The sequence below is a fragment of the Lynx canadensis genome, chromosome B3, assembly GCF_007474595.2.
Source record: "Lynx canadensis isolate LIC74 chromosome B3, mLynCan4.pri.v2, whole genome shotgun sequence".
NCBI lineage: Eukaryota > Metazoa > Chordata > Mammalia > Carnivora > Felidae > Lynx > Lynx canadensis.
Genome location: NC_044308.2, coordinates 5,506,134 through 5,531,905, shown reverse-complemented (window position 1 = coordinate 5,531,905; position 25,772 = coordinate 5,506,134). Strand labels below are relative to the sequence as shown.

Here is a 25,772-nt window from a genome sequence, read left to right as displayed (position 1 = left end):
CTTCATGTTGCTTTTTTTTCTTAATTTCCTTTTTTTTGCTTTTCCTTTTTTTGGGGGGATCCTGTTTTCTTTATTCACTCTGCCAATTTCTTTCTTTTTTAAATTATTAAAGCATATACATTTTTTTTTTTTTTAATTTACATCCCAATCAGTTAGCATATAGTGCAACAATGATTTCAGGAGTAGATTCCTTAGTGCCCCTTAACCATTTAGCCCATCCCCCCTCCCACAACCCCTCCAGCAACCCTCTGTTTGTTCTCCATATTTATGAGTCTCTTCTGTTTTGTTCCCCTCCCTGTTTTTATATTATTTTTGTTTCTCCTCCCTTATGTTCATCTGTTTTGTCCCTTAAAGTCCTCATATGAGTGAAGTCATAGGATTTTTGTCTTTCTCTGACTAATTTCACTTAGCATAATACCCTCCAGTTCCATCCATGTAGTTGCAGATGGCAAGATTTCATTCTTTTTGATTGCCAACTAATACTCCATCGTATATATATACCACATCTTCTTTAGCCATTCGTCCCTCAATGGACATTTGGGCTCTTTCCGTACTTTGGCTGTTGTCGATAGTGCTGCTAGAAACATGGGGGGTGCATGTGTCCCTTCGAAACAGCACACCCGCATCCCGTGGATAAACGCCTAGTAGTGCCATTGCTGGGTCGTAGGGTCGTTCCATTTGTAGTTTTTGGAGGAACCTCCATACTGTTTTCCAGAGTGGCTGCACCAGCTGGCATTCCCATTTTTTGCTTTTCCTTAACAATATGTGATCAAAATTTTCAGTGAGTTAAACCTCTTCCTTCAAGTCACATTATTTTTTTATTTTAATTTTCAGTTCCGGTACAGTTAACATATGGTGTTGTGTTAGCTTCAGGTATGCAATATAGTGATTCCACGTTTGGATACGGTGCAGAGCGCCCCTCCCCTCCAGCTCACTTTAAAGGGCTATCTTCTGAGCGGACGGACCATAATACATATAAGCAGACTCCTCCATTTACATTCTCTCCCCTTTTTCTCTCTTCTAAGGAATGCTGCAGCAAACATCCTTGGGCAGTTTTGCCCACGGCCTTGATTATTCCTTGGGACTTGTTTCTAGAAGGGAATCCCTGGGCCGAGGACCCATTCTAAAGGCTCTTGATTTAGAAGGTAATATTGCCCTCCAGAAAGACCGTATGCAGATTTTACTCCTTTGGGGTGAAGACTTAAGTCATTCTCTTTTAAAACCTGGCTGTGTGTTTTTCCGACATCCCTTTCCAAATGTTGAGCCCCTGTTTGTTACGAGTAAGTGGCCCTCCCATCCTCGAGGGCTGAGGCCTTTCTTAAGAGTCTCTGACTGCAGGCATCTGGGCAGGTGGGAAGCCCCAAGATGCCCATCCTTAGAATGCCCGGGACAGTGCTGGCTTTGAGGGTTCTGGAGTCTCTTGGGGAAATTTCTCGAAGCCTTTCTTCTAAGAGGATGCTCGTAAAACAAACATCCTACCCTAACGCCAGAGACCAAGGCTGCTCGTCCTGACCTGGGTTGGGGTTTGGGGTTGCGGGTGGGGGGATTTCCTATCCAGGCCCCGGAGTCTGTCCCGGAGGGAGTGCATCTGCCCAGACCTTCAGCCCTGGCAGCCTGACTCCTCCACCATGGCAGGGGGTGGGGGGGGAGACACCGCAGGGAGGTTTGATGGAATTACTGAGGAAGTAGCATTTGCTTAGGCTAAATCGGGCTTTCCTGTTCCAGCTCCACACTCTTCCCCCTTTTCGGCTCTCTTCCTCCTCCGTGTCAGCGTGTTCTTTATGGTAGTTTTAGTTGGTGTGGCCGCTGAGGACCTTCCCGACTTCTTAGCTTTCCTCTTCGCCGCTGGTGACACCCAGGCTGGTGCCCACCTCCTGGATCTGGCACGTGCAGGCTGACCACTACTCTTTCCCTGCACCTGCTCTGCTGTGGCTCCCAGCCGCCCTCCACCCTCCAGTCCCATCCGAGGCCCGATCCCAGCCTGCCCTCCTTTCCCAGGCCTGGCAGGAAGGCCACCGGGGCTCCTGGAGGCCCAGGCTGCGCCCCCCGCCCCACCCAGAGACACAGCATGCCAGCTGCTGCCCGTCGGGTTACAAAAAAACAAAAACACGAAACTCACCCCCTTGAGAGGAGGGACGGACGTTTCTGTCTCTATGAACCTGTTCTGGAAATGAGAGGCGTGGGTTGGGAGAGGGAGGCTGGAGGTTTCCCTGGGGTGGGCTTTGTTTAAAATTTAATATGCTCTTCCTTTCTCTCTCGACCCATCAGCGATGGCTTCTAGGTCCTTTGTCATTTTAGCCCCGTTATCTGTCTGGTGGATGAGATCTCTTATCTGCCCGGTCCTGCCTCTCTTCCCTGAATGGCCCATTGCCATCCCCCACTCTCCGACTTGTGACACGTGGTTAGATCCCATCCTGCTACCTCACATACGATGCAACTTGTCACTTTGCTTCTTAGCCGATTAAGATCCGGGGAAGACGGGGGTCTGCTTTTGATGATGTTGGATTCACCCAAGGCGCAAGGAGTGGGCAACTTTGGTGTCCTGTTAGAGGGGGTGTGGAAGCCCACCCTTAGCAGGTGGAGAGTGCTGGGTCCCAGGGTGGGGGTCTCGGTTCCGGGTGGCCTCAGAGAGTCCTAGGTTTGCTCCCGTGCGTGGTCCAGCTTCTGCCCTGACACCTTCTCGGCCTAAGGGAACACAGAAACACAGAAACACAGAAACACAGAGCTGCTCTTTTTCCCACAGGCTCCCCACCGAAGTGGGCTCAGAGGCAAAGGGGAGGACGTTACTTCAACCCACAGGACTCAGGATCCCAGGAAGCCTGACTCACCATCTCCTAGCCCCAGTGAGGCACAGCCTCCATGACCAAGCCTTGGTTTCGTGGCCTGTGAAATGGGTTTACGAGCCTACTTTTTTTTTTATAGCTGTGCTCTGTGCTGTGTAACACATGGTTATCATTACTACCTGGGTACCAAAGGGCTGTGAAGTCCAGGGAGAGGCCTGTGCCACCCTGGATTCTCTTTTCTCTTACAAATCTCCTTATTCGTTTCTTTATTCCTTCATCAGATCCGCAAACATTTACCAAGCACCTACCATGTGCTAAACTCTGTGATCTAAAGGGGAACGACAGGGTTTTTGTCCCCAGCAAGCCCTCAGCCAGAAGGAATATTAGAGAAGTAGACATGAGAACAGGAAGTGAGGAACGTGGTGGGGGCGGGGGTGTGTGCAAAGACTGCCTGGTGGAGGTGGTATTTAGCAGGGTCCCAGCAGACCAAGAGCAGGAGGAAGATCATTCCACTGGGTAACTAGAACACGCAAAGGCAGAAAGAACAGGCATGTTTGAAGACTCGGGCGGGGCGGGGAGGGGGGGTGGTGTTGGTGTGGCTGGAAGGTAGGATGTGCAGGTGGGATGTTGGAAGATGGGGCTGGGGGTGTAGGTCGGGGCCGATCTGGGAATGTGTCCAAAGGCTTGGACTTAATCCAGAGGCCAGGCAGAGCCCCCAGTGGGTCCTGAGCAAAAAAAAGCAACATGACAGATCACTGGCATAAACCAGGGGGACTTGGGGCTTGTGTTGTTGTTAAAACTCCATGTGGGGAAATCCCCTTGGAAATGTTGATCTGAGAGTTGAGAAACCCCTCAGAGGAATAAGTATGGCACTTTTGCCTGAACTCCTTCTCATTTCACCTAAAATTTCAGCTTTGTGCCAATTGTTTACAGATCATTTACAAAAGTACATTCTCTATGCTTCGTTGTTTCTCTTAAAACTCACCAAGAAAACAAAGAATACAAAATTAAAAAGAAAAAAAAAAAAAACCCTCATCAAGAAATAACCCCAAGTAAAATTTTTCCACCAGGGTGTGTTCCTAATACATATTTATAGTTACCAAGTTGATTTGAGAATGTAGGAAGATCTTTTGAAATGTTGCCTGAGTGCATGAGATCTTCAGGCTCGGGTTCCCAGAATCTGGCAAAAGAAAGAAAAAGAAAACCAATGTTTGTTGAGCACCTGCTCTGGGCCAGGCATGGGGCTAGACTCTTTGAATTCAATAACCCTGCAAGAAACAGCATTCCAGACCCATTTCAGAGGCAAGGAAACAGGTTCACAAAGGTGGCCACTTTCCCAAGGGCTCGCACCTGTAAGGGATTTGAACCCACAGTGCGACTGAGTCCAGAGTCCACACTCCATCCATTTGAACCACCCTGCCACCCAGCCACTAGGGCATAACAGACCAGTAAAGCAGGAGATGTAGAGGCTGGGCCAGATGAGCCACTGGAGAGCCTTTTGACTTCTAGATAAAAATTAGACCAAGGGGCGCCTGGGTGGGTTAGTCAGTTGAGCATCCAACTCTTAAGTTTAGCTCAGGTCACAATCTCACGGTTCGTGGGATCGAGCCCCGCATCGGGCTCTGTGCTGACAGCGCAGAGCCTGCTTGGGATACTCTCTCTCTCTCTCTCTCTGTCTCTCTCTCTCTCTGCCCCTCCTCCACGCGTGCCCTTTCTCTCTCAAGATAATAAATAAATGTAAAAAGCAAACAAACAAACAGGAAACCACGAGCTCACTCCCTTTCTCTCTCTGTAAGTCCTTCTGCTGGCTGATGTGGCAAGAACACAGCTTTCCTGGAGAGCACTCTTCCAGAAGGCCGTGGCTGCAAGTCCTCGGCTGCACTCTGATTTGGGTGTTTCACCCTGCCGTGTAGATGCTGCACGGAGCAGAGGGCAGGAAGTCGGTGCCTGGAAGTGGAGTCAGTTTTGAACGTAGACCTGTTTGAAGGTCACTGCCCAGAACCTCCAGGGTGGCGGGCAGAACTGCTTGGACAGAGGAAGAAACAGAGGCGGTGACAGTGGGACGGGGTTTTGGAGAAAGGATGTTCTTGGCTCTTTTTCCTGGTGGCATCATTGGGACCCTCGTCCACACCCCTTACCTGAGCCAAAGCCAGGCAGCGAGCGTTCCCCAGAGACGACGCTGCTGGGAGCAGGGCACACCCGCGTCTCTCTGCCCGCGTCCGTCTTTGCTTGGCCACCTTGATCCGTTCCCGGTGGGGAAGGGCACCTCCCTCAGGATTCTCTTCCCCAGCTTTCTAAGTGTCTCCTCCCTGTGACACAGGTGACCCCAGACTACCCACCAGACTGGGCAGCAGCTCGTCGGAAGCCAGGCGAGACATCTGAAGGTCCTCCAGGTCCCCCTTCCTCCCCAGCACGCTTTTCTCCCTCCTCCCCGCCGCCGTCTTCCAGGGCAGAGGGTTCAGGTCAGCGGGATTGGAGGGCAGGGAAACAGGAGAAAGACCCCAGTGTGAGGCGACTCCAGGTAATGAACGAGAGAGGGGAGTCAGCCCGGGTGGCTGGCTGGGCTGGGGTGCTTGTGCAGTGCGCTCACTGGCCCACGGTTATCGAAGGGTGGTTCTCCCAGGAACTCCTGAACTCCCTCTCCCCTCCCTGCTTCCTTGTCAGGGTGGGCAGTCACGGAGCAGGCTTCTGGATCTCTCCGGATCTTTCAGTCTCCAGAGCCGCTGGTATTGGGGTGACCTGCGGAGCTGGTGGGATAGTCGAGGGGGAGGTCAGCCACCTTTTCCAGTTCCAGGGACTCAAATAGGAGTGGGGGTGGGGGAGGGGTTTGGCCAGAGTTGCTCCGAATTCAGCTCTGGGAGTTGACGTGGGGCTGAAAACGCATTTTGGGGGGTGGGGGGCGGGGTGGGAGTGGGCCTTTGAGACCATGTTGAGGTACTTGGATTTTGCTGTTTTTTCCTTTGAGGGATGGCTCCGCCATCACAGTAATGAGGGGCGCCCATATGCGAGTGGGGACCCCAAAGGATGAGGGTGGCCCTCCTGGGTGCCCCCTGGGAATGAATGTCCTCTTCCAGAGGGGACCTCCAGCACCAGAGTAACTGGGTCCCTCACAAGGGCCACCGTTTTTAGGTATCATTGCTGCTCGGGGTCCAAATCCAGTCATTCTTCTGGTTCTTCATGGTGATCTCCTTCACTCTGGCCGGGGGGAGCTTTGCAAAATCAGTTTCAGCCACAGAGCATTTCTGTCCCCAAACCTTAGGCAAATAAGCATTCAAAGAAATCTTATTAAAATAGTAATTCTTACACTTACATAGAAACTTTTAAAAATAGAGACAAGTGGAGGCGTCTGCATGGTTCAGCTGGTTAAGCATCTGGCTCCTGATTTCAGCTCAGGTCATGATCTCAAGGTTGTGGGATCGAGCCCCGTGTCTCTTGGTTTCGGCTCAGGTCATGATCTCCAGGTTCGTGGGATCGAGCCCCACGTCAGCCTCTGTGCTGACAGTGTGGAGCCTGCTTGGGATTCTCTCTCCTCTCTTTCTGCCCCTCCCTCATGCGCTCTCTCTCTCTCTCCCTCTCTCTCAAAATAAATAAATAAGCTTTTAAAAGAAATACAGGAAAGTGTGAAGAGAGTAAAAATCGCCCCTAATCTCCTCAAGTAGACTTTTACCAACACTGTTGAGTACCTTTATGTATTTCCTCGCAGGCTTTTTCAGTGCACATATGTAAATATACTGTATTTTAAACATGGTTACAAACACATTGAACTTCATATCCTCTTTCTTTTTCATTTGACATAACATTATGGCAAGCAAGAACTTTTAAAACGCACTTGGGCTTTGCAAGCGAGCATATGCTTTGCAGACATTTCTGTCAGCCACCAGGAACCAACTGTAAGAACTCACGTTCCACCCAAAACAGAAATTGTGCCAGTTGGGGAGTCCTTTGATCACCAGGCAGTAAACGTAGCCAAAATAATTGTGCATTTAAACGGACTAAAACTGAAAACCCAACCGCTTGAAAACAATTTAAAACCCTCTCCTCAACTGCTATTTGGTCGAGGAAAAAATAAAGAATATAGTGACAAATATTTAGAAAGCACCGAAAACCAGAATGCCACATAACCAAACCTCTGGGAGGCAGCTGCAGCTAGTCTCATAGACCTAAATGCTTTTATTATTAAGAAGGGAAACAGAAAAAGGGAATAAGCCAAGCATTAGCCTGAGATCTTAGAGGAAAAAAAAAAAAAAAATGAATAAAAAACAGCCCCTAAGGAAAACGGGGAGAAACGGAGAATAAAGCCAGAAATAAATGAATTAGAAAACAGAAACACAGTGAAATTAGCAAATATATCCAAGAGCTGATTCTGTTTTTAAACAAACAATAAAGTAGACTAACCTCTGGCAAATCGACTTGAGAAATGAAAGAAAGAAAAGAAAAAAATAGGAGGAATAAGAAAGGGAACGTTGCAATAGAGAGTTAAAAATACGGATATGTATATATAAGCACAATTGCCTTAAGTTTGAAAATCTCAATTAAATGGAGGCTTCTCTGAAAATATATATGTTGCTAAATGAGAAAAAAATTTGTGATTGTTATCAAAGCACTGCCCCCTTTACCCAAAGAAGACACTGGTCCCAAGTGTTTTTTGCTAGGTAATTATTTTAAATTTGATGGTACTGATAACATTAAGCAGTTTCCATGGCTTAGCAAAAGATTGATGGAACGATCCAATTCATTCTACAAAGGAAAATAAGCCTGATATTAAGCATGGCAAAGAAACCATATTAAAGGATGGAAATGTTATGTCGGAAATAAAATTCAATAATGTATTAAGTCATCCACCATAACCCAGTGGGGCAATTGTCAATATCAGGAAAGCTTAATATAGTAACCGCGTCATGCTAATGGGTTAAAGAAGTACAACCGAATTGATTCCAATATATGTGGGGGGGAAATTGATTAAAGTCGAACCACCATTTCTACCTAATCAATACACCAAAAAAGGAATAGAAGGGTGCATTCATAGCGTGATTAAGAATATCTATTTCAGGGGCACCTGGGGGGCTCAGTCGGTTGAGCGTCTGACTTTGGCTCAGGTCACGATCTCGAGGGTCCCGACTTCGAGCCCCGCATTGGGCTCACTGCTGTCAGCACAGAGCCCACTTTGGATCCTCTGTTCCCCCTTTCTCTCTGCCCCTCCCCCTCTCACACTCTCTCTGTCTCAAAAATAAACAAACATTGGAGCGCCTGGGTGGTTCAGTCCGTTAAGCGTGTAACTTTGGCTCACCATGATCTCACAATTCATGAGTTCGAGCCCCAAGTCGGTCTCTGTGCTGACAGCTCAGAGCCTGGAGCCTGCTTTAGATTCTGTGTCTCCCTCTCTCTCTGCCCTCCCCTGCTCACCCTCTGTCTGTCTGTCTCTCTCTCTCTCTCTCTCTCTCTCTCAAAAATAAATAAACATGAAAAAACAAATAGATAAGCATTAAAAAAAAAAAGATGTAATTCAAACTGATGGCCAATGTCGTTACTAACCGTGAAACACTAGAGGCATCCCTGTTGAAACTAGTAACAAGCTAAGGAGGCCCGCCATCATATTCACTGTTGAACCTCGCTTTTAAAATCCTAGTCAATACAATAATACTGAAACAGAAATACGTAATAAAGAAGTAAACGTTTCGTATGTACAGTTTACCCTGCACCAAGTCTTGGGCTAGAGGTTGATTTCCAAAGTTTAGAAATAAAAAAGTCATCAAAAAACCGACAGATTTGACTACATTAAACAAATGCGGGGAGGGGCCTGGGTGGCTCAGGTGGTTGAGCATGGGACTCTTGATTTCAGCTCAGGTCATGATCTCGTGGTTTGTGGGATTGAGCCCCAAGTTGGGCTCTGTGCTGCAAGAGCAGAGCCTACTTGGGATTCTCTCTCTCTCTCTCTCTCTCTCTCTCTCTCTGCCCCTCCTTTGCTCTCTTTCAAAATAAATAAATAAACTTAAAAGTAATTGTAAGTACTATGTGAATTCTACAAAACAATCGACAGCCCAGGGGAAAAGATTTTATCATGAGATACCTAAAGGGTTAAAAATTCTATTCTAAGATCATGCATATGTTTGTTTAAAAAAAAGAAAAATCGAGATTTAAGCTTGAAGAGAAAACTGAACAGCCTATAAAATTAGCAAGAAAATACGCTGCCCGAAGAAATGCTGTGTGGTAAGTAAGCTCTGTGAGGTCAGGGACCAGGTCAGTTCTCTAGATAAATTAATGCAGTGCAAGGTTTCTTAAAGTATTATACGGTTTTTTACCGTTTAAATTTAAAGCAGGAGTTTTCATCAAGGTTTTATCATGAAATATTGCAAATCTATAGAAAAGTTGAAAGAATAGTACAGGAAATACTTACACACCCAGGACTAGAGAGAACAGATACTAACATTTGCCTTATTTGCCTCATACGTACATGTGTATGTGTGTTTGGTTTTTTCTGAGCCGTTTTGAAGTGAGTTGCAGAACACAACTTGTTCTTGAAGTAACAAATTACTTCAGTTGTGAGTCCCAAATTTCCCAGAATTTAGCTAGCTGTGCAGAGGATCTGGGAGCACCGTCCTCCCAGGGTGTCTCTGCAGATTGTCCTAGAAGGCATTCAGGAGCCACAGCTGTGACCTTCTGTTACTTAAGAGAAAAGAAAGTGCGTAATTAATTGTCAGGCCCCGCGCTGGGTGTTTTACTGACGGCCTCCAGTTTTCACAGTCTTCACAACTGTACGAAGGGGGCGTTAGGCCCATTTTCGGGGAAACTGAAGCTCAGAGAGGTTAAGTGCCTTGTCTGAGTTCACACGTGGCATTATTCAACCCAGGCCCTTCTGACACCGTCGAATTACACGTCTGCCTCTTCCCTTTATCTTCCCTCTGCATGAATGTAGGAAGGCATCTCCTGGGCAGTGTGGACAAACCGGAAGCAATCTGAGTGCCTTCGGTGTGGGTGTGGACAGGCGAAGGGGGGATCTGTGTGGACGTGCTGTGTCGATGAACATCAATTTTTGTAATGAACACACGACATGGAAAGTTGCTCGGTGGTCCAGGTGAGGGGCCACGAGCAATACACCAGGTTGTATATGCCATGATCAACACCTTGCGAAAACCACGTGCTTGGGGAGGACCTAGAAGAAACTCACAAGAAGTGGCTGGGTTAGGGCCAGAAGGAGTATTAATTTTTTTTTAGTTTTTTTTTAATGTTTATTTATTTCTGAGACTGAGAGAGACAGAGCATGAGTGGGGGAGGGGCAGAGAGAGAGGGAGACACGGAATCCGAAACGGGTTCCAAGCTCTGAGCTGTCAGCACAGAGCCGGACATGGAGCTCAAACTCACGAACCACGAGATCATGTCCTGAGCCAAAGTCAGAAGCTTAACCAACTGAGCCACCCAGGCGCCCCATCTTTTTTTTTTTTTTAATGTTTCTTTACTTTTTTTTTTTTTAAGTTTTATTTATTTTTGAGACAGGGAGAGACAGAGCATGAACAGGGGAGGGTCAGAGAGAGGGCGACACAGAATCTGAAACAGGCTCCAGGCTCTGAGCTGTCAGCACAGAGCCCGACGTGGGGCTCGAACTCACGGACCGCAAGATCATGACCCGAAGTCGGCCGCTTAACCGACTGAGCCACCCAGGCGCCCCTGTTTCTTTACTTTTGAGAGAGAGAGAGAGAGAGAGAGAACACAAGCAGGGGACGGTCAGAGAGCGAGGGAGACAGAGGATCCGAAGCAGGCTCTGTGCTGACAGCAGAGAGCCCAATACAAGGCTCAGACTCACAGACTGATCATGACCTTAGCCGAAGTCAGAGCTTAACTGACTGAGCCATCCATGTGACCCTTAATTTTTTTTTTCTCTTCCATCTTTTTCAGACTCTTTGCAACGGGCAGGTTGTTTTGTTTTGTTTTTTTTTTTTCAATTTTATAATAGAAATTTTTCATCAGAAGAAGAAATTTGTACCCATTTTCCAGTTTTGTAAGTTCATGGCAGGGGAAGGCTCTGCTGTGTGTATTGCTGTTCTTTTATTTCCCAGTGCCCAGGCCCACACCTGGCATATTACGGACATAATAAGTGTGCAGGAAGAGTGCCCACTGGGAAACCTCTCAGGGCCCGGAACACGTTTGCAGTTTCCGCCAGCTGGCCTCCCCAAGAGCAGCCACAGACCAGGCATGTGTCACGGGGTGGTGTATTTGCAGGGTGGGGAGATCTCCCGGCGCAACCAGAAAGGGCCCCCGTCAAGGTATAGGGGCCATTTGGGCCGTTCAGCATCACCATGGCATTTAGTGCTAATATCCATGCAGAGTAAACAAACTCCGGTCAGACAGAAACAGATTTTATGTCCTTCTCAGACTTTCAACGTGGATAGTAAGGATTATACGGGCAGTTATTGTTTATTGAGTGCTAGCCACGTAAGGATTATGAACTATATTATGTCCATTCTATGGATGAAGAAACTGAGGCACAGGGGAACGAGGCATGAGTTCCAGGGTGAGTGTTGGTTTTGCCAGGAACTGAACTTTCAGCAAATCACAAGCCTTCCGGGCTTCAGTTCCCTTGTTTATGAACAGCACCAGCTGACATTAGTTGAGCATTTACTCTGTTCCAGGCCCACTGAACCGAGATTGTGAGGCCGCCTTCAACCAACAAACTGGATTTATTCCACTGGTCTCTCCATGCCAGGGACGGACGCTGCCCCCGTGCAGTCAACCCAGTTGGTCCTGATCGTTTGAGCTTGTCTTATGTTCACAAGGCCAAACCTTTTTAGCCCCTGGTGACACCCTGTAACCCCCGGTTCTTACACAACAGGGGCGTGTTCAGTGGCCACACCATTTGTTATACACTGCTCGGGAACTTGTTACGTTACGGTTCCCTGAATCCAGCCCCCAATCCACCAGATCCCGGCAGGGCCCAAGAGTCCGCATCTTTCCTTCTGTGTTTAATTAAAAAAAATTTTTTTGACGTATCTATTTTTCACACACACACACACACACACACACACACACACACGGAGTGCGAGTGGGGGAGGGGCAGAGAGAGAGGGAGACATAGGATCCGAAGCAGGTTCCAGGCTCCGAGCGCTCAGCACAGAGCCGGACATGGGGCTCAAACCCACGCACCGTGAGATCATGACCTGAGCCGAAGCCGGACGCTCAGCTGACTGAGCCCAGGCAGCCCCGCCAAGAGACCACGTCTTGAAATAACGTCAGGTGGTTCCTACCTGCCAGTCTTGTTACGGCCAACGTGGGCCAACCTTGAACCGTTCGGTGGCCTTTTCCTTCTGGAGGAACCCAGCGGAGCGATGAACGCGGCTAAGGATTGCACATTTCATACTCGGACTGAACGCTTGTGGATTTCCCATTGACAGAACATTCTCTTCAAACCTCGGCTCCATGGAGCTCAGCAGGCCGTGTGCAGTTGAATGTAAATTCCGAGAACACTTAAGAAACTTAAACGTTTGTTATTTTTCTGTTTTGAAGAGACGGGAGGGGCCGCCAAGACGACCTTCGAGAGGGCAGACTGGAGGCTCTCTCACCTAGCACCGTTCGCACGAGAGCAAAGATACACATCTACCTTTAATCTCTCAAGTGTATGAGCACGGTCACACATTCTCAGGCCGGTGCCACACAGAAGGACGGGCCATGGGCTGAGGGTGTGCTGTTCTGTAGGGTGTCACCTGGCCGAGAGGAATTGAGAATGGGGTTTAGCAACTTGTCCTGTGTGATGCTACCTGGACGACATCCTGAGGGGTGGCCTACGGCTGTATCTTGAACCACTGTGGGCCTCGTTGACCTCCTGCGGCAGGGAGGAGGCCGCCCGGTAGCTTTGTTTATTTATTTTAATGTTTTATTTATTTATTTATTTTTTGAGAGAGAGACAGAACAGGGAGGGGGTGGGAACAGAGGGAGGGAGGCACAGAACCCGAAGCAGGCTCCAGGCTCTGAGCTGTCAGCACAGAGCCCAGCGCGGGGCTTGCACCCACAAACGATGAGATCGTGACCTGAGCCAAAGTCGGACGCTTAACCGGCCGAGCCCCCCCGGGCGCCCCTAGCTTTAGTTCTTCCAGGGATCTCAGCAAGCCAGTTCATGCAGAAGGCGATTGGCTGCCACACCAGCTGTCCGCTCCATTGTGAGCCCTTCTACTTGCCCCAGAGGACTTGTGTACAGCCTGGTCGGGGAGCCTGCGGGAGAGACGTGTTGTCCAGGGGTAGAGCGGGGTGGTTTTGGAGATGGCCCTGGGAGTCCCTGCAGGCCTGGCTTTGCAAATAGGCACTGGCGGCTGGGACTCTGGCCCCACTGGCTTTCTCTCTCCGTGTCTCAGGGGTTCAGAAAATGGGGAGTGGCGGTCCCTCCTGGAAGGGCTTTCGTGCGAGATAAAAATGAGATAATACAAGGGACTCCGCGCTTGAGAACGGGGGATGGGTTCTTTGTGTTGTTTTGTCTGTGTTGTTTGAAAAAGTAGATTGCATTGTGGGTCTCCAGGAAGTTGCCAGCTGCCCTCCCTGTTTCTGAATTCCGGGGTGTGTGTGGGTGTGTGTGTGGGTTTGGGTTGTGCCCTTGGTCCGGGGAAACAGTCATCAGTTTCCTGCTGATTAATTCAGTTCCTGGAGGGCCCTCCCTAGCAGTGAAGGGGCCCCGGCCTCCTGCCTCCACTCTCCTGGCCCCTTTTAAGAGGCCCACCTGCCCTCCTGCCACCCTGGGGCCCAGGACAACCTTTGCAGGTCTTTGGAGCCTGGCTTTGTCCTGGCCGTGGGTGGGGCTCCCAGGCCCCAGCTGCCTGGAGTTCTGTCCCAGGGTGTGTTTCCTTTGCACACCTGTCACCTGTGGGGACATAGGCTGCTTCCATGTCAGCCCCAGGTCGGGCCCGAGAGGTTTTGATCATCTGAACTGCAAGCCCTTGGAAATGATGCTGTCGGGGTCCTCTGCCCTTTGGGAGCAGGAGGCCGATGGCCAGGGCTCCAGAGAAGCACCGAAGTGGGAGCGGTGAGACCCTAGGATTTCCCTCCTGGTAGAAGGGGAGTTTGGAGTGTATGCCTTTGGTCTTCAGAAGGAAAGTTCTGGCAGCAGGGAGAGGCCAGTGTGTTAGGATTTGGGGTCCCTGGTCTGCACCTTGGCCCTTGAGTGAAGGACTAGCAGAAAAGGGGAGCTTGGATGCGAGCTGGGCTCGGGTCAGGCCTGTGGTCACCGTGTTGGGCTGGATCTGCTTTTCCGCTTCATGTATTTTATTTTTTTATTTATTTTTTTTTTTTAATTTTTTTTTCAACGTTTTTTTATTTATTTTGGGACAGAGAGAGACAGAGCATGAACGGGGGAGGGGCAGAGAGAGAGGGAGACACAGAATCGGAAACAGGCTCCAGGCTCCGAGCCATCCGCCCAGAGCCCGACGCGGGGCTCGAACTCACGGACCGCGAGATCGTGACCTGGCTGAAGTCGGACGCTTAACCGACTGCGCCACCCAGGCGCCCCGTTTATTTTTTTAAAGTTGTTTATTTGAGAGAGACAGAGTACAAGCAGGAGAGAGGCAGAGAGAGAGAAAGAAAGAGAGAGAGAGAGAAAATTCCAAGCAGGCTCTGTACTGTCAGTGAGGAGCCCGATGCAGGGCTCGAACTCCTGAACCGCGAGATGGTGACCTGAGCCGAAGTCGGTCGGTTAACCAACTGAACCACCAGGCGCCCCCTTGCCACTTCACTTAGAGACTCCGTGACCACACAGTGGTCCCCTGAATGGTGTGGGGGCCACACGCGTGAAGCCGTGGCCTTGTCCCCAAAACACGCAGCTCTCCGGCTCCCTGCATGGAGCCTCAGCAACCACAGACGTGGCGTCTCCACTGTGCGCCGAGGAGCCCAGCTGTTCCCGGATGTGGACCCTCGGCCGCTGGCCGACTGCGGACGGCAGTTCCCCAGGACCGGGCGGGCGTTCAGCCTGGCTTTTGCGCCTGAGTGCCACCCGCGCCTCTTACACGAGGGATGGGGTCAGGACCGTATTGTGCCCGGGGTATATGGCGGACCTGAGCGCCCCCAGCCTCTCACGCTCCTAGGAGTCAGGCCAGGGATGGAAGCCCTGTACTTGCTGATAGCTGCTGGCTGAGTCAACAAGGCCAGGTTGTGTATTTGGTTAGCAAACAGGGAGCTGCAGCCGGAGCCGGCCCACTGCCTTCCTGCTCCCTGCCTTTCCAGCAAAAGTGTCCTCTGGAAAGGTCAGCCAGGACCGGCCCATAATTTGCCGTTCCAAAATGAAAACGAGGGCCCCGTGTGTGAAAATTAGTAAGAGTCTCAAGATGGCTACAGCAGAGCTCAGTGGACCCAGCACCGGCCCTCCCAGGAGCCTGGCTGCCCAGGGGGGACCACACCCTGAGGTCAGCCATTTCCCAGCCTCATGGAGTTCTGATGCTTCTGGGGTGACCAAAACTGGGCTTCTCTTTGGAAGAGAGAGACTTTACTGCCACCACCAGCCGTGAGCTCTGAGACACGCTCTCCCCACCCCGTCCCACGGGCAGGCCAGCTTTTCTCAAGGGTTGGAGAGACTTCCACTTCTCTTTTTCTTCTCTACCCCTGTTTCCCCCCTCTCTTGGTAAACTCAGAAACGTTGGACCCTCCCTCCCATTCCTCCTCCTTTCCTTCTCACCCTCCCTCCGCCTCTGTTGCCCTCGTCCTCTCCCCATTGCTTTCATCTGGGGCAAAACCCTTCCCGTGTTTGCTGTCTAGCATCTCCCAACCATTCCTTAGGTGCTGTTTGATTTTCACCTCCCTTTGAATGAGCGAGAGTGCTCCTTGGATTTCCAAACGCCCCTTCCCCGAAGTGGCTCAAGCAACCACCTTCCCCCACTGAGGGATGTCCCTTCGGTGGCCTCTGGCTCTGTCCAGATGGTCTCTGCCATTGGGAGCCTGGAATGAGTTCTCATTGTTAGCATTTGTCACTCACCACGGCCTCCCCACATTCAGCTGTCAGCCATACTGGCCATGGTGGCGAGAAAGCCTGGCTCCATTCTTCCCTGTGACCCCCCATGAGCCCCGGTGACAAATCTGGCCACGGCTCCAAAAGTTGAGGCTTCCAGGCTTCCTCCAGGGGGCCGAGAGAGAGCCGAGAGCCGTAGGGGTGGGGACTGTGAAAGATTTAAACAGATAAGCCCAGTCGTGGCCTTCCGTCACACTGTAACCAGAAGGACTTTGCACACAGCCATTGGATCACAATCCTTCCTTGCCCGAAACCCTCCCCTGGCTTCCTGATGCCTGAGAATGGCATCCAGACCCTGGTGCTGCCTTCAGGGCCCTGTCCTCCTGAAGAAAGCAGGCAGCCCGGAGTGCTGAAGTGAGACTGGAGCCCCACCTTGAAGGATGCTAGAGGTTTGGGGAGGTGGGGATGGGAGGGGACATTACAAGGAAGGGACGGCTCCTGTAGAGGACAGGCGGTAGGGTGGAATCCTAGCATGGCTGGGGGAAGGAGGGCAGCAGGACTGGGAGAAGGTCTGTCTTCGCTCTGATCGGCTTCCTTGGGGGGCTGTACTCCACCCCGTGCACATTCGAATCACCCAAGGGCTTTCGAAATCACCAGAGCCTCTGGGATGGGCTCGTCCTGGGTGTTTTCATTTACTCCCCCAGGGCGGTGAGCCCCGGGAACCCCCTGGGAGCACTTTAGGAAGGTGGCAGGAGCCAGCCGCCAGTCCTGGCCGCAGCAAGAATGCACTAGGACCTTTCTCCGGCGATGGGAAAGGCTGCCTTGCCCAACCAGCCCCGAGCCTCCGGCCGGAATGAACTAAGGAGAGCGCTAAGAGAGCTGGGGTCCCCTAGAGAGTCAGCTGGAAGGACCCACTGTTCAGAAAGGGAAACGGAGGCCCGATCACCAGTGAGCATCACCCCTGGGTAGCAGAGCCTGGGGCTTCCGGCCTTCGCCACGGCCTGGCTACGGTGCAGTGAGGGCTGAGCTAGTACGTCACAGTTGAAATGATCTCCGGCAAGACTTTGTGGTTCTGACTGTTAGAGCATCTTCAGCAGCAGGATCTCGGCCTGAAAGAATTTGTAAGAACTCAGGATCCAGGGGGGCGATGGGCCCCGGGCATAAAATATTGAAATCTGGACACACAGGAGATGGGCCTGAGGGAGAAGAGATGAGCTCCTTGGGGGCGGACCCGAGAGGAAGCTGTGCCCAGGCACTGAATTTCCTTCAGCCCTCAAGCAGCGGGGCTGGGCAGGGCCGGGGTAGCTGGGGCCAAGGCGGGTTGTGATCCGTCTTGCCTGCGGACTCCAGTGCACGGTCCGTGTGTCTTCTGCGTGTGCGTGCGGATCGGGGAGCAAGGCATGGCCCCGTCCTCGCCACGAGCACCTCACTTTCTGCATCGGGCAGATTGGGTAACCAACCAAAGATTGGCCCAGCGCCTGCAAAGAAAAAGTCACACTCCGCCTGCGGGGCGAAGTTCTGTTTCCTCATAACTTTTTATTTTGAAAATGTCGAGCCTCACAGAAAAGCTAAGAACCTTCATCTAGGTTCACCAGTTGTTAACAGTTGTTAACATTTTGCTACGTTTGCTTTATCTCGCTCTCTTTGAGATGGTTTTGCTGAATCATTTGAAAGTGAGGTACAGGCGGCCCGACACTTCGCCCCTCAGTACCTCGGCAGGTGGCTTTTAGGAGCAAGGACTTTCCCCTGTATAGCCACCATGCCATTATCATGCCTCAAATATTACCATTAATCAATAATATAGTTGACATATATCATAATATAATATTCCCCCGTTGACCTCCAAAAATGTCTTTTAGGTTCTTTCCTGATCCCAAGAGGCTCGTGCATCATGTTCGGTGGTTATTTTTCTTTAAACTTCTTTTAATCTCGGACAGTCCCCCCGTGCCTTGCGTGGGCGTGGCTGTGGCTTTGAAGCGTCCAGGCAGGCCGCCGTCTTGTAGAACGGATTCCGGCTTTGTCTTCGAACGAGCGTGTACAAGTTCAGTTTGCGTGGTTTTGAAACTGGCCTGATCATTGATTGCTTCATTGTGTCTAAGAAAGTTCTAAGGCAGAGGGTACGGTCGAGGGTATCTCCTTTGTCCCCTAACCTTGTGTGAGTCACGGGATGCCCCGTCCAGCCACCAGTAAAAGAGGTGGCTTTAGCAACGTTACATTATATTATAAAATGTTTCCGCTGGCTGTCAAGATTATTTCAGTTGATCCCGCCAAGCCCGGCCGGAGCGGGCAGGCGTTCTCTATCCACAGTTGGTGGATGGGATTCTGAGAGACTGAGCTTGTGCACAGGTCCACGCGGTAAGCAGACCTGGACCAGAACCCAGCCCTTGTGACCCGCCATGGGGCTTCCTGTGCCTCTGCACAGAGGTGGCAGCTGGGAGACTGGGCAGAGGCAGTGCTTTGCTTGCTCCAGACTGGCTAAGTGACAAGGTGGTATCCCCAAACCTCAGCCCTGGACCCAACACGTGCATCCCTGAGTGCCAAACAGAATGTTGGATATACTCTAATAGGATCTAACCTGTCTTTAGTTTTGTTTTTTAAGTTTATTCATTTATTTTGAGAGGGAGAGAATCCCAAGCAGGCTCCACGCTGTCAGCGCAGAGCCCAACTCGGGGCTCGAACTCACGAACCGTTGAGATCACGACCTGAGCCGAAATCAAGAGTCGGGCGTTTGACCGACTGAGCCACCCAGGTGCCCCAGACCTACCCTGTCTTGACGGTCGTGAGCTTAGCATGTGATGTGGGTGCGGAGACGCCGAACTTGCCTGTCCCACCCTGGCTGGCCCCACACTGCCTGCTGGTAGTTTTCGTCCTGCGCCCTCGCCGTCACAGCCTCCAGCAGTGGTACCCCATCCACCTCCCCGCTCCTCCTTCCCATTTGCAGCTCGCATCTGCCGGCCTGGGAAGCCAGATACACAAGCTTGTTAGAACTGGGTCCAGAGGCTGCAAGCAAGGGGCGTGGTCCGGAGGGAAGAGCACAGACTGTTCTCGGAGGCACGCTCGTCCGATCAACTTCTGCGCGTTCTGAGCTGTCTGGTCTGCTCTGCTGTTCTCTGTTTGGGGGACAGGTGGGATTGCCGGAGAAGGGACCTCTGGACAAGTGGGGTTTTGCTGTTATGTGTTTCGAGTTTAAAAGGCCTACCAAAGACCGTAAGGCACAGCATGGTGGCTGGTGGGAACAGCATGCACGTGTGAGGGCCAGAACAGGAGGGCACTTTGGGCACGGTGGCCTCGATGCTGAGGGGCGGGGGCGTGGTGAGGCGTCCCAGGGCTCAGGCCAGTGTGTCCTGACCACCACCCTCCCGCGCATAGATCATGCTGCCCTTGCCCCAGTGGGCTGTGTTAACACGCACCCCAGTTTTCCCGAGGATCTAGGCCCCTGCAGGAGAGCCATGTCTGGGTCTCTGGATCTCCTCGCCGCCGCCCCCCCCCCCCCCCCAGGGAAGGATCCCTGGTGCTTTGGATCTTGTTTTTAAAACCACATGCCAATATTCTGCAGATTTTTCTCCCAAGGCACTTTCCCTCCATTCTGTTCTGTCTAATTATGTTACCTTGGGCAGGAGCCCGCTGAATTCTGTTCTTTCTCGGAGAAATTTCTGTTCTCATAAATGTCTACGCATGGTGCCCTTTCTGGGTCTCTCTTGGCTGAGTCCTCCAGAAAGATCCCAATTTGACTTAACAACGAGTCCTCTGCCAAGCCTTTTTTGCTTGTTTGCTTGCTTTTGGTTTTGTTTTTTCTCAAACGAATGCATATGCGTCTTTTTTAAAGTCAAACAATACTGGAGGTCTGGTAAGGGTACAGCCACGGGCCCCACCCACCTCCTCGCCCACCCCAGCCCTCCAGACCCATAAACAGTCTCTCAGCTCTTTTATGTCTCCTGTTGTTCACCTCCATATTTCGAAAGACTGTGTTTATCCTACCACTTCTCCATTTAGCAATTTGGGACATTATCTGTTGCTTCCGTGTTCTTGCCTTTCCTGCCAATATCGTTCTATCACGATTTGGGGTTAAACTCACAATGTTCATACTGTTCACGGCTAAGCCGAGCGCTGAGCTCTATTTCTTCTTTTAAAAAAAGTTAATTATTGTTCTCGGCAGCTTGGTTTTCTGGGTCTATTACTCATTCTTCCCAGTACACCAAATTGAGAAAACATCTATCAGGTGTTTTTTATCTATAGCTCATTGATCAATTCTGGTTTTTTCCTAGGCACTGGGGTATCTCGCCGGCGAAATTCTTTAAAGCTTTCTCAAGACAACTGAAAATCTAGTTCATGGGAACGTATTACAATAACCCGATGCCCCCTCCTCTGAAAAGGCTTCTCTGAACCCCCAGCTCCCCGAGGCTGCCCCTCCTCAGGGCGCCCACAGCCCCCTCACCCTAAATTGTAATCACCTGTTTCATTGCCTGACGCGCCCCCTATATACCATGAGCGTGAGTTCTCCAGGCAAGCCTTGGTCGGGTTCACTGCCTCCTCCCTAGAAATGCACAGAGCTGGCTGGCACATAGCAGGCGCTCAATAATATTTGTTGGAATTTGCATCTGTTGGATTGAAATGCAAGAGTAATTATATGCTCCTGGCGGTTCAGTGAAATTTCCGACCCTGCGCTCCTTTGCATTTTCCCGGTGCCTGTTCTCTCGGCTTCCTTGTTGGGTTTGGAGGCCTTTCTGGGCCCGTTCCAACTGAACAGCCCTTCCCAGATGAAGCTAGCAAAGGCAGGGTTTCCTTTCCCAGCTCTGCGGTGCACCCCCCCCCCCCCCCCCCCCTACTAGATTGGCCTCAAGCATCTCAGGGCCTCTGATTGGTCCTTGTCACTCTCTAATCCCAGCCCACGCCACTGAGCTCGGCACAGACTGATGGCTCAGTGGAGAAGTGAGATGGAGGCTCGCTCAATCAATCAGTCAATAAACCAATCAGTCTTCCCGCGCCCAGCCTCTCTGTTCCCAGGCATTTCTCATTATCCAGCTTCTGGATGATCAGAAGGGAAAAAGGAACCTCTGCGTAAAGGTGACCCCATTTCGGGTTTCGTCATGACTCCATGAGTATTGAAAGACAGGAAGAGAGCGAGACGAGGAAAGGCAAAGAAAGGGGGACCAGGGGCCTTCACCTGTGATCTCAGAGGGACATCTTGGGAGCCATTTGGTCACTAGACTGAGGACTGTGTACAAGTAGGGACAGTCCCGTGCGCTGTGTTACCTGGAGCTGAGCACACAGGAGGTGCGAGTCATTACTGATGTCTGACCGCAGGGAGGAGGAAGGACAGAAGCCCAGATCTCGGACTGTTCCGAAAGAGGGACCCGGAGTTTTTTCTTTTTTTTAATTGATCTTTATTTTGAGAGAGAGAGTGTGTGTGTGTGCGAGCAGGAGAGGAGGAGAGAGAGGGAGACAGAGAATCCCAAGCGGGTTCCAGGCTGTCAGCGCAGAGCCCGACGTGGGGCTCTATCTCACCAACCGTGAGCCGAAACCTAGAGTCGACGCTTAACCGACTAAGCCACCCAGGCGCCCCAGGACCTGGGCTTCTCGGGGCACCCGTATATCTTGCAGCGTTTGGGTCTTGGCTAACTCAGGAAAGTGCTGATCTGTGATGTGTCCATGGAGGCCCCTCCCTTGTAAACACGTGATCCCACCACCGGCAGCTAATGAAAACGACTCACCCGCCTCTCACCCTCCCTCCCAGAACGAGGCCTGACCCGAGCAGGCCTGAGCAGCGCTTCCTTGGCGCCGTCCCTGGAGAGGGTGCCCCATGCCCGAGCCGCCAGTGTCATTCGTTCCACAAGGAGCATGTGCCTCCTGCACGGCTGTGCGGCCCAGGCCGGCATCTAGCCAGAACAGCTGCCCGGCGCAGACCCTCCTCTGTCGCCCTGGGCCTGGGCCCTCAGCTCTCAGCCAGCTCTCCACCACGAGGGCCAAGCCGCCCGCGGAGACCGGGCCTCCCCGACAGTGTCACAGCCCGGGGCCCCTCTCCACCTTGGCTCACCCAGGACCCAATGGGAGGAGGCCGACCCTGGAATAAAGCCGACGGCCACCGGCCTGTGCCCCCGCTCCCCGAGAGGGAGCACTTCCCTCGCGGGTGTAGTGAGTTTCGGGGAAAGCCTTTCAAGCCACTCTTTGATGCTTCTCCAGTGGAACTGAATTTATTTTTGTATTTTTAGGAATTAACTTGCAGTTCTCAGCCTCTCCCTCCCTCCCTTTCTCCCCAGAAAGGAGAGAAGGAGAAAAGAAGAAAGGGTCTGCATTGTCGCTGTGATTGGCACCGAGTGTGAATGAGGGGTCACTGCCTCGGCTGCTCCTTTTCAAGTGCTCCCTCTCCCCTGCACCCGTATTCACGAGGAACACTCTTCCTTTCAAAGCTCCTGTCTTTCTCTCCTGCTTTGTCTGTGCGCTCTCCTTCCCTTCACGCTCTGCCTTTCATTCTGAGCCCTGCCGGCTCCCTCGGGGACGCTCTCCTCCCGCCCTCCTTCCCCTTCTTCCTCTTCTATTCACTTCTTTTCTTGTTGCCTCTTTCTTTCTTCTTTTTTCTTTCTCTTTTTGAATAGTGCTTCTGTTTTCAAGGGAGAGAACGAACAGAGAAGTCGGTTTATTTGAGCAGAGAGAATGTGAATGTGTTCATTTCCCTCCGTGGCTCCAAATGTGTTAAAAAAAAAAAAAAAAAAATCCCCATGCGGGACATGGCTTCCTCCAGGCTCCCACTCCGAGAGGGAAGGGTGTTTGGAAAAGAGGCTCCGCCAGACCAGAGGGAGCCACTCACGGGCAGATGGTTCTCACTGGGAAGTCCTGAGAGTCTGTCACCAGCGGCTGGCCTGGTCCTGCCTTGTGCAGGATTCAGACATAACCCTGGGGAGACCTGCTCCCTCTCTGCCTGGCCCTAGGGGCGGCCTTGACGTGAGGGTCAAGGTCCGAGGTGGATGCGGACCCCCCTCCCCACCAAACCACCCTGCTCTGTGGGAGCCTCGCTCTCCTGCAAGGGAGGGCCCGGTGGAGGCCGTGGGAACGCCGTGCGTAGGCCGAGCATCGGGAAGAGGGCCGGGTTCCACACGGAGCCACGGTTGTCCGGTGTGGCCTCGGCCCCGGGGGGCGGGGGCCCTGCCTCGGCTGGACCTGGAGTCCTGGAGAGGAGGCTGGGAAACCGGAACTGGAGAGGAGGATCCTTGGAGTTTAGAGGGATGGTTGACAGAAGGTTCGACACCCAGGAAACGCGGGGGGGGGGGGTGCAGGGAGGAGAGGTGTAGGCCGAGTGATGTCAGCACGGAGGGGGAGTCGGAGGAAGCCCTGGGAAGATGGGAAAGCGGAGGCCACTGAGCTGAGGAACAGAGGTAGAAGGAAGCCGTGAGCGGCCTGGAGCCCAGGGAAGATGCGGGGCTGCTGCCTGGTCAGGGAAGAGCCCTGGATCCTCTGTGTTCGGAAGTGGTCACCTATGGCGTCCAGTGGGGGGAACAGAGAGCAGGGTCCAAGAGGGGGTGGAGGACCTGACCCCGTGATCGGGGGTAGAGAGAAGGCAAGAAGTTGGGCACCGCCAGGGCTGCAGCCGGCTAGGACAGCTCGGGGGACACGGGCGTCTCTGGAAGGAGCCCTGGGGTGTGGGTGGCCTGGACGATGCACAGCAAGGGTGCTGGCATAGCCGAGAGGCCAAAGCGGAGGCCTGGGCGAGGGGGTGACTCCCAAGGGCGAGCTCTGTGTGTGTCCTCTGCCGCGCCCCGCACAGCTGGCCCACGGACGATGCCGCGTAAATGTTTGTTGAAGTGTGAACTGAATTTGTCCTCAGCAGATGTTTTAATGGTTACCGCACACAGCACACAGCCGAGGGCTGTGTAGAACGGAAAGTTGCGTTCCCAGCGGGACCCCGTCCCCCACCCGCTGAGGGCGCAGGGTATTGAGGGAAGGGGGTGGTCTCCTCCCCAAGGAAGATGGAGACAGGGTTCCAGCCACGTCTGTGGAGCAAGGTAGAGGGGACAAGTCAGCAGCGGATGGGGAGGGTGGCGTAAGCAGGAGCGGCCGGGGTCCAGGTGGAGGGAGAGGCTCGGGAGGTCCATCCGAACCCCTTGAAGGGTGGTTTATTCAGGAAATGTGCCTGGAGCATGGACTGTGTCCTCCCCGTGGGCCTGGAGGACGACGGGGAAAGGTAGCAGGCAATGTGGTTATCTGGGGAAGTTTGGGATTTGTACTCCGGGGAAGGACGGAGATGCCTGGGGGCAGGTGCTGTCCCCGCTGCAGAGAGACATGTGAGACTGGGGCCAGGCGGGGAGGCCACCACCACTGCTCTTCCTGACCCCACCTGCTTCTCAAGACGCCTGCTGGCAAACCTGGAGATTGCAAGAGTTAGGCGTGCTGGCTGCCCGTCAGGTATTTCCGGTTTGGGCAAGAACATCTCACACCCTATTAAGGCCCCCACAGCCACCCTGGCCTAGAGGTGAAAGGGGAGCAGGTCCTGGGGTGGGGGGCAGGGGCAGGGGGCAGGGGTGAGGGTCTGCCTCTCGGGAAAGGCTTTCGGAGGCAGGCGTGTTTCATGGGCCCTCAGCTACCAGGACAGCAGAGGAGCTGGTGGTCAAGAGCTACATCAAGGACCACAGCACCTCCAGTGACCCACAGTATGGCCCCCAGCAGGTTGCCAGGCGCTAATTATAGTAGCAAATAGGCGTGGCAGGTTCTTCTGTGAGCACCTTGAATTTGTTAACTTGTAAGCAGGTGCTGTCAGGACCACCCCAGTTTAGTAAAGAGAACAGAATATGGGGCACCTGGGTGGCCCAGTCGGTTAAGCCTCCGACTTCGGCTCAGGTCATGATCTCACCGTTCGTGAGTTCAAGCCCCACGCCGGGCCCTGTGCTGACAGCTCAGAGCCTGGAGCCTGCTTCAGATTCTCTCTCTCTCTCTCTCTCTCTCTCTCTCTCTCTCTCTCTCTGTCCCTCCCCATCCATATTCTGTCTGTCTCTGCCCCTCCCCCATTCACATTCTGTCTCTCTCACACATAAACATTGAACATTTTTAAAAAGAGAGAGAAAAGGAATAATCACACCTCTGGGAAGGAGCAGAGGCCAGACTGAACTCAGGCCTTCAGAAACCAGTCTGGGCTCTACGTGAGTGCTTCTACTTTTAAAACTCCTAGTATTTGTGATCCTCACAGACCGACACCTTTTCAACCCTGCCTGGATGTCCTAGCAATTTCTTTCCTTTTTTTTTTTTTTTTTCCTTTAAGCGTTTATTTATTTTTGAGAGACAGAGACAGAGTGTGAGTGGGGGAGGGGCAGAGAGGGAGGGAGACGCAGAATCTGAAGCGGATTCCAGGCTCTGAGCTGTCAGCACAGAGCCCGAGGCGGGGCTTGAACCCATGAACCGTGAGATCATGACCTGAGCCAACGTCAGACGCTTAACCGACTGAGCCACTCAGGCGCCCCATCCTGGCAACTTCAAGTTGCTGTCAAAGCTTCTAAATGCTTCCTGCAGGCATCAATATGGAGGCAGTCACGGGGAGCACTGCTCTAAAGATGTTCTTAATCTTTCCGTGCCTCAGTTTCCTTATCCGTAGAGTGGGGGTGATGGTGCACACAGACAGTGGTCAGTACCGACTTAGGTAATGCGCGTAGAGTTGGCCCCGGCGGGCACCGACACCCGCCAGCCGGTCTGCTAACATCAGGGTCGTCATCCCCCATCTGTCCAGTGGAGGAGATGCCCATACAGATGCCAGCCAGATCGGCACCCAGCAGGGAGGATCCAATGGCATTGTGCCTGGGAGGGCTTTGTAAACTGCAGAGGGCCGTGCCTGCGTGAGCGGGCGAGTTCACTCCCCGGCCTGAGTCCCCGACGAGCTTGTGTTCCATCATGTGCTTGGCGCCCAGATCTGGGGGCGTTTGGGGGAGGGACTGCGCCAGGCCTCCCGGAGGCAGCGCTTGCTCTGAGCTGGGACGCTGCCCAGCCAGGCCTTGCTGTAGCGCGGGGAGCAGGGTGACCCTTGCCCCCTGGCCTGTGCACGTGTGAGTTCGTGTGGTTCTCACACGAGAAACTTCTCGGGCATTTTCGTTTCAGGGAAT

At 52.4% G+C, this 25,772-nt stretch overlaps 1 long non-coding RNA gene across 1 annotated transcript; it reads left to right on the top strand.

Moving 5' to 3' along the window:
- Positions 1–704: 704 nt before the first annotated feature.
- LOC115515501 lies at positions 705–20,288 on the top strand. Its single transcript, XR_004343743.1, has 2 exons — positions 705–1,145; positions 19,959–20,288. It is a non-coding gene; the product is annotated as an uncharacterized LOC115515501 (long non-coding RNA).
- Positions 20,289–25,772: the final 5,484 nt, after the last annotated feature.